Source organism: Synchiropus splendidus, chromosome 8 (genome assembly GCF_027744825.2).
Source record: "Synchiropus splendidus isolate RoL2022-P1 chromosome 8, RoL_Sspl_1.0, whole genome shotgun sequence".
NCBI lineage: Eukaryota > Metazoa > Chordata > Actinopteri > Syngnathiformes > Callionymidae > Synchiropus > Synchiropus splendidus.
Window position 1 is genome coordinate 21625145 of NC_071341.1, and position 9682 is coordinate 21634826.

Sequence of the window (9682 nt, forward strand, 5' to 3'; positions counted from 1 at the left end):
TGAGAGGCTGAGGAAAGGGTTATGGCCATGAGAGGTCCTCGCAAAAACAGTGAAACAAACGTGTGTGTGTGTGTGTATGTGTCTGTTTTCCACTTTTGTCACAAACAAGACCTGCTGTGGGTGAAAGCAGTAAATAGTGGGACGTGAAACAAACATGTTGTTACTGATGTTGTGTGTCTTCCGTGTGTGTGTGTGAAGTTAATGGAGACACCCCCTGACCCAGTCCACCTCATGATTGGTTTGTCGCTCCGAGGATTAGACCCTGTTTCCCCACTTTTTTTTGCACCCCCCCCTCCACTCTCCTCCTCTTCCCCCTTCTCCATCTTCCCCTGCACATCACATGATCCGTTACATCATGGGATTGAGGTCAGAGCTGGATTAGGGTTGAGCGAGAGAGGCAACGCTGGAATTACTGAAAGTGAGGGAGAAGTGTGTAAGTGTGTGTGTGTGGGTCAGGTGGTCCACTGATGTTGGGAACATCAGGGCCGAGACAAAGAAAGAGCCGGACAATGGAGATGTTCAGGGTTTCAGTGAGAGGGAGGTGAACAACAAGCGCTCGGAGCTGCCACAGTTCCCTTTGTTCAAGAGGTAGAGGTCAAAGTTCACAAGTTAAACCGCCTCCATTTCTCTTATGATCATTTCTTCGCTTGGTCCAAACAACTCCGGCTCCTGCTGGACAACATGACACAGCAGGTCCTTTCTTCCTGTGCCAATAAAACTCGACAATTCATCCCTGTAAAATTTGAAAGATTTTTTTGTCACTTTTTTCTATCTAAATCACTTTTTAATCTGTTTTTATTCTTACACACTGTACATAGCCTGCTTCCTATCTTCCCTCTTTCCTTCTGTTAAAAAAAAGAGTGTTTTGCATTTTATATTTTTCATTTCATATTTATATTTTTGCTGTTTACAGAGCATGTTAAGTTACGAACAAAATTTCCCTTGGGATTAATAGTTTTTTTTCTGATGTCAGTTTATCATGTGCTACTTTTCTTTGCTTTCTTGTAATACTTTATGCGATAAACGTGAACATGACTTCTGTTGTTCCATCAAATACAAGTATGAAGTTTACATTTGAACGTTACACTTTTCTACACGGCATATTATATATATTATATATATATGAATATATACATATTATATATAAATATATTTTCTCCACTCAACTCCATCTCATCTTTTCTTTTTATCTTTTTATTTTAATATTTTACTCTCTTTGATGACATTGTTTTGTTTTTTTTCAAATACAAGTACTGTATGTTAGAGGTGAGATCACCTGCTACTGGAACATCAGGTCAGTACAAACCTCTCACCCAGTGTTAATTCATCTGATCCAAGTTCGCTCCACTCATGAAGCCTAAATCTCTGTTTTTGCTCCTCTCCTCTGTTTTCGGCCGCTCCCTTCGTCACTCCTCCACCAAGTCTCCGCCTCCTCTTTTTTGCAGTTTTTCTGCCGTACTTTCCTGCCACCTGAGCCATTAGATCTTGGGTTCCAGCGTCACCCTCTTCCTCTTGCGCAGCACGTCACAGTAAACGTTCTCTGTCAGATTCACTGATGGAATCCACCTGTGGTCTCCTTCTATTGTAAGTTACAACGTTTCAACGCATCCTCATCTCTGTTCCATCAGCTCCATGGAGCCTCCACTCTGTGCTCCTCCACCCGCCTGATGTCAGTGACTCCTTCCACGTGAAGCTTCAATATTCTCAGCACCAATCTGACTCCCTCTTCCCTCCCACTTCCTGATGTTTCATTGTCATATTTTATCCTCCAACCCAGCTTTTTTCAACCGGGGTGCTGCGGAACACTAGTGTGCCGTGAGAGAGTGTCAGGTGTGTCGTGGGAAAATGATCCAGTTTCACCTCGTGTGTCCGGAGATAGAGGGGGGCGATATGATGCCATTAAATCATGACAATGAGAAGGTGTTGAGGAGCAACCAAGGTGAGGAGATCACATGGATTGGCTGCCATTCTTTCTCTCCACTCTACTGTAGAGCTCCAGTGTGTTGATGCGCTGATCTGTCCCTCAGTCAAAGCAGCGCTGCTGTGGTGCGCCGTGCTCCTCTTCCCACACGCTCACAGCCAAGAAGCTTCTCACATGCTTCAACAACATCCAGCTGTTTTTAAAGCTGATGCGCCTCTAACTGGACCACACACTTTCACCACAGAACCATGAAGACTGTCTGCACCGCAGCGCTAACAGAGCTAGTGTCTCACTTCAAAACTTTATTGATACTCACTGTCAAAGTTTGCTTTGTGGTTTAAAAGTTGTAGTAAACAAAAGGCACAACAAAATAGACGCGCTCCAAAATATTGTCATTGTTTTTATGAAGAAAGTTCAGGCTAAGAATGCTGAGGATTTGTCTGGAAACTCAAAACTACAATACAATCATGCAAAAGAGAAGTGAAAAAATCGAGAGTTATTTAAAGTAAGTAAATAAATACAAAAATCATGATATGTTTTGTCATATTGCCGCCCCTTTCTGGACACATTTGAAACAAATATATTTGTTTCTGCAAATAGCGAGTGTCGAGTAGCTACAGTTTTTCACAAATTAATCGGTATTTTCTATAGGACTTTAAGCACAAGTGAACTTTGGCCCGGGTTCCTCTGGTGGTGAGACCCGGGATTTTCTCAATGAACCAAGGGTGGTGTGACTTGAAAAAGGTTGAAAGACTCTGCACTAAAGCTATCGTCCTGAAGGAGCGACGTCGCTCCGCTCAGCATCATCCTCACTGAGCTCAACTTGCTGTGGAACCACCAGAGTTGGTTCCCCAAGCCAAACGCTCCGAACCAACATGGCCTTGTACGACCTCTGTTTTACGGCCGATTCCCATTCGAACTCCAAAGTTTAATTAACGAAGCCTCCCGTCCCACGATGCACTGCGAGAGCAGCTGTTATCTGGAGACGGAGGAGCTTCTAATCCTGCTGCTGATCAGAGAGAGATGCTCCAAACTAAGATGGTGGTGGAGATAGGAGGAAGAGAGGAGGAGAGAGTGACAGCATGAAGAAGAAGAGCAGGTCGGGAAGGAGGAGGACGAGGGAGACAGTAATCCTGTCTAATTCACTTAGTGTCGCGCTGAGGGAGCAGGACACTAAGAGGATTTGGGACATTCTCTAAATTAGATCAGCAAGAATAACAAAGTGGAAGAAGAAGTCGTGGAGACCAGTGGAAACCTGCCATGAGGGGGGGAAGGCCACAAGTTTGGGTGAAGTCCTCACCGTGCACATAAGAGAAGATCCAGCAGCGAGAGCCACGCCCACACACGAGCAGTCGCTGAGTCAGCATTACGACCACCTGACCGCGTTTTCTTCCTTTGGTCTCAGAAGCTAACTCTCGTTCTCCTGAAGCAACAAAGTTTACACACATTTTTCCTACCACAGTTATTACGTTAAAGTCTGTTGTACTGTGTTGCAAATATTTCTTAACAATTTAACGTGATAACTTTTTACCTGCAGTTTACATTTCAGCGTTCACATTATTCGGCACACTATTTCTCCGCCTTTGAACATTCTTCCATGTGTCAAATGAGTTTTCGTGAGTCATGTTCATGCAAATCTGCACCAGTCTAATCTGATTTGCAAATATTTATTCACTATGTTCCGATAAATGTGGGGTTAAATTCCCTATCATTTCTCACCAGTCACACCATCATTTCATTTTATTTATAAATCGCCCATAAAGACTCATCTTTTTTGCCTAGTTTTGAGACGACAGGTGATTTAATGTTGTGTTTTTCCTCCTTTTTTACCGTTTAAAGCCCAAAAGGTGGTGCTTCAAAATGATGTGAGGTTTCATAGAAATGGTTGCTGAAATCCAAATATTTTAGAGCAGTGGGGCCTGAAAACGACGCCACTGTTTCATGAAGCCTCATCAGTCCATCACTAGTTTTTACTTGCTTATATTTATATTTATTTAACATTCTTAATGTGTTGTAATCTCTCTTTTTTCCTTCCAATATTTGGACTTCAGGTCACCGTTTGCACCTATTTATCCATTTTCCTTTGATCTTGGATTATACGTCTCTTTCCCTGTACTTTCCTGCCACTGTCTTAAATCAATGTCTCAAAGAGTTAAACACTTTAAATGGCATTGCGGTGCATAATCCCACAGTTTTAGCGCGGCATATCATTAATCTGCGACGCTAAAGTCAGACTTGGACTATTAGTGATATTAACAAGGTGTTAAATGGTAATCTGCAGCAAAGCCGCCAGCACAAGTGTATGGTGATGCTGACAGTGGCGGCTTGATCCAGTGGCACTGTAACACTGATCCTGTTACACTCTGGCTGCTGAGCACCAGCGCCACCGCTCACGGCTCCTGGTGACACTCACACAGGTTTGTATTCCTATATTTGTGGGGTCCGTTCATTGCCATCACCCTTTCCCCAGCCTCTCACCCTAAACCTAACCTGCCAACAACTCATGGCTAACCTTCACCAAGACTCTGAGCCAAACTCAACACGAAGGATTAGGTCCTGACAAGAAGGTGTTTTGTCGTGAATGGGATAAACAAAGTACACACACACACACACACACACACAGGAGACATTAATACTCCAATACCTTTCCTTTAATCTGAAGATAACAATTCGACAACTATATTTTAGAGAAAATAATGATACTTTCATTTGACTTTATTTTACTTTTAAATAAGTCAAGCTGATACACAAGTGATTGTATTTGATGTGAGACCATTCAGGTCAGTTTTCGCAGGTGATGCACTATCAGGCATACAATCTTTTTGGCCTTTACATTTTAAACTCAACCGTGTCTTGGTTCTGTTTAATTACTGTGTATAGTTGGTTTGAATCAAATCTTAGAGATTGAGTGCAGTCACTTTGAGAATGTGCCAATTTCAAGGAAGTAGCATTGTGTTCTGCATTGTGTTTTTTTTTAACTACTTTTGGGTGTTTAGACTACAAAGAACAACTTTTTTTTCAATTAAATAGTCACATTACTTTTAAAATAAACACACTACCTATATTTTGCTCTGAAAATAGGGACACTGTTTCACGAAGCCTCTTGAGCCTTCATTAACTGGAGGGGAAGGTCTGAGGCTTCATGAAACACTGTCCCTATTTTCAGAGCACACTAGATGGCGCCATCTGCCCTAAAATCTTTGGATTTAAAGAGCCATTTAAATGAAGCTTCACCTAATTTTCAAACCAACAGCGCCACCTACTGAGCTCTGAAAATACAGACACTGTTTCATGAAGCGACACAGCCACAATCTGAATACACTACGAGAAAAAAGCCAACGGTATGAATGAGCTGAAAAAATACAGCAACACCAAAGACAAAAATCCCTTTGATAGGAAACCTGAGTCAAAGCATAATCAGAAAATGTTTATTCACCTGTATGGTAAAACTGTCGAGGCACAAACAGTTGGACTTTTCTACAGTTTTATAGTAACACAATGACGACTTTGGCACCAGTTATACAGGTGTCCCAGAGTGAGTATGTATGCTGGATATGTTTCCAGCCGTTGAAGTGTCAGAGTGGTGCATCATGGCTCACCCTCTGACCTATGATGAACATAAGCGTACGTCCATCTGGACCTGCTCATATGCAGCCGTGTTCATACGTGTTTTGGCGTGTGCTTGGCGCGTGTATGCACGGCCAGTTCGGGATTAGGAATCGATTAAGAGGACATTGGACAGACAGGAGGGAGAAGGGGGGAGCAGGAGGGCGGGGGGGGTTGACGGCAAGGACCGGTCAGCTCGGGCAGCCTGCAGCGTGATTACATGGAAGCTCCGCAGCAGCCTGGACACCAGCTTGTCGTCAGGGATTAGAGGGAGCAAAGAAATGAATCATATTTCTAAGTCCTGAGTGTATCTGAGTCTGCGTCTCTGCGCGGCACCGCCCATATGCTGCTGTTGCAGGGAGATTACACTGTCTGTCTGCCTTTGCCTCTGTCTGTCTGTCTGTCCGTCTGTCTGTCCGCCTGCAGTCAAAAAAAGCATCCCACTCCCATGAAATTGACACTGGCAAGGAATGTGAAGTCACAGCATTGGACAGCGGCTGAAGATGGTCTGGTTTTTCTTGTCCTTCTGTGAAGCAGCTGAACCACCAAGCATCATTTGCACAGCATCATTTGATTTCCCTCAGTTCTTCCTCCAAACTTAACACGTGGGAACCAAGCTAAAGGAGCCGCCGTGAAGGCCTGAGCACGTTAGCCGGCCCAAGTCTCAGGCACCGTGCTAATGGGCTTGTGGGGTTGCCTGGTGTGACGCCGTGGCCCTGCAAGCTACAATCCACTCCTCAGTCCTCTGGATAAATCAACTGCGGCAGTGGGACGGCCTCTCGTCTCACGTCCCGTATGGTGCCAGGTCCCTCAACTATCATGAGGATGTGTTGGGTTTTTAGCTTAGTCAACCGTTGGTTCACAACCAACAGCGTCCGTCACATTAGGTCAGGCGCGACCGTACTTGCACGCACAGGTGTCACTTCACTCTCGGCCAGTTGTCCTTGTCAATGCCCAGAACCAATTAATGGACCTTCTGGTGTCACCTGACCTAATTTCATTGTCCCATTAGGCCATTAATTCGGAGTCCTCAGCACAACTCACCTTCCATTACCATCACCGACCTTATCCATCCTCACCTGACTTGCATTCATTGCCTTTGCCTTTGCCTGTTTGCTTTTCAAGTTCTTGCTTGCCACGTTCTTACCCTGTTTCCCGACACATTCTCACTTCCAAGACCTATCATACTGACACTCATCAAATGGAGGTGTGTGTCAGCGGCTGCCTCCTACTGTGGCATTTCCAGAAGCTTACCGTACTGAATATATCGTCCCTCTGCCTTAACTTGCCTTGCATAGCTGAGTCACCCCATTTAGTCTTTTGTAACGTCTTATCTTCTCTTGGCAGTGTTGACTCGAATAGTCTCAGGGCGCTTTCACACAAGGGGTTCTGTCTCGAGACAATGTTCTTTCAACTCAGAAGTCCGAGATGTGAACACAAGCGAGTCGGGTTTTGGCCGCGGACCTGATCCCCGCTGGAGATCTGCACTTTGTCTCGGGAAACTCTCAGCGGGTGGTGAGCTTCTCACCTCAGGCGACTCTGCGCTAGATGCCGGAAAGTACGTGTACAGAGTGACTCCACACAAATATGATAAATGCCGGGCAGTAACATCGGGCACACAACATCGTTCAAAAACAACTTCTCAAACTCCCAGAACACTGAGGTGTGTAGCTGGGAGCAGCAGGAAAATGGTGCTGGGGAAGGGGAGCGCAGCACAGCGGTCCGGGACTCACCATGTATGCAGGTGTTTGATAACGCACGTGTTTACGCCTTTATTATCCTGATAAACACCTGATTTTATTGACAGAGAGATTTGCATAAATGAATAATGCTGCACTCTGAGGTAACTGTTTTCTCTGCTGGTCTCGCTTTTTCCCCAAGTTACTGAAGATCACCAGACTATTCATTGATCAATTCTGATATCTGGATCTGAACTTGACTGATAAAAACCTTCTTGATGGTCAGTAATCTCTCTCACTGTGTTCAAGGTGTTGTGAGAGCAGCGTGGCTCAATCAAGACGCTTCGTATGACGCAGCATGTTTCCGTTATTTCCTTGTAAAACAAACATGACAAGACTCTTTCATGTTTAGTTTTGGCTGTGAAACGTCACATTCTGTTCCAGCCGCGGCGGAGTTCCGCCATCAGGTCAGTTCTGAGGTGCTCATGACGACTTCCTTGAGACGTGCTTCATCTTGGGTCACAAACCAGCTATTTTGCACAGAGAGCCACCAGCTGAGGAGGAAAAAAGGGACATCGCCTCATCCGCAGAGGTGTGAGGCTGCACAGCGGGGGGCGAGTCGGACTCAGACCCACTCAAGGCAGAACCCGTAGCGTGAAAAGCCCCTCAGTGTCACTTGTTCCCTCTATTCAGCTCAGGGAAAGTTAGCATGAGGAGGACGAGCCTGCAGTCCGTAACAAGGCTTATTCCACTCTTGCTCCCTGTGGGATTCACACTAGATTCGAGGAGCATGACTTTGTGTCGAGATGTTGTGCGTCCCTCACCGCTCCCGCAGAGCTGACCCCATGGCCCCTCGGTGGCGACCGCACACGGAAACATTGCGCCATCCAGAATAATCTGCCGGTCTCTCCGACTTGAGTTTGGAGCTGGCGATGCAGTGGGACTCAGTATTATGCTTTGTGCTAATCTGTGTGATGTCCTCTCTGCCCCACTCTCTCATCCCTGCCTTGTATCCACTCAACCTCTTGTGTGGATTAGTGGAAAGCTCCCAGAAACGGAGTCCCAATGTGCCCACTGTGCGCACTTTTGCTAAGATGAAGAGAGGTGACGTGTCAGGGCTTTACCTGGACAGTGAGGACCAAGACCTGCCATTGGAGGTATCCAGCAGTATCCAAACACTTCCTCTGCCAACCCTGTTCCTATGAGCATTCCCATCCCAACATCCCCTCCCTCACGATGCCTTACTTCTTCTCACTCTTTCCCATCCCATTCCAGACAGGGCTGATATGCTATGTAGGGAAGAGACCCACAGGAATACAATGCAAAGCCAGGCTATGCTGTCATTCGATATGAGCTAACATCTTTACTTGGACAGCCTAAGATACGAAAGATTGAACAGATTTAAACATTCTTCTTCAGTGTTGGAGGTCAACAACCTGGACATGAGAATGGAGCCATGATTGAGCCAACTGATATTTATGCTCCTGTTAAATCTATGTGCAACAAATGTAAGGAGAAATGTTTCCCATACAATCATGATAATATATCAGAAGCAATACACTGCGCAGGTCAAATGTATTGGAGGAGCTTGAAAAGTTTATTGATTCAATAATGCTGGATTAAAAAAATATAGAATATCAGATAAAAACGTATAATTTCTATATCTACACTATTTTAATAAGTAAAAAAAGTTTGTCACCGTGATATAACCACGCACACATGTGCTTACCAGTAAACATCAGTTGGTAAAACCTGCGCCATTTCTGGTTCCAGCACCGGAATTTCTGCCGGACCCCATCAGTCAGTGACAAGGACCACTTCAGGAGTCACGCGTGACATGGCAGCACTAAGATGGCGAGTCACCCTGGCATCTACCAAAACAATACTGCGCTGGGGAGAGCCCTGATGACGATCGCATGTTTCATGAGCCTCGGCGCGTCTTGTTTCACTGCCCATGAGTGAGGCTGTTGAAACAGAACAACATAGGGCAAAGAGAACACTGCCACCGTAACAAACATCTGCCCCCAGAACAGACCAGTGTAGCTGTGCTGCGGCACTTGTCCATGTTTATACAGCCCTCACCACTCACACTCAAAATCTCCTTGTTTTAGGACTGAACTTTTCACTTTTCATTTTCATTTTCTAAGTGTATTTATATGTTTGACATTAACATTTAGATTTAATTATTAATTCCATTATGTATTTTTAATGAAATAAAACATTTTATCCATATTTCTTACATACTACATATTCCATGTTAAGTACATTTGCAAACTTTTTAAATGGATTCTGCATACATTTGAAATATAATATATACATTTTCTAAACTTTTAAAATTTCTAAAATAATTACACTCCTATAGTGCTGTTATTGTATCACAAGCAGCGTCCCAAAACCCCAGCGCGTCACTCCAAAATGTCAAAGGTCAAACTGGATAATGACCGCAACGGTGACAAAAGACAAAGGAGGCGGGAGA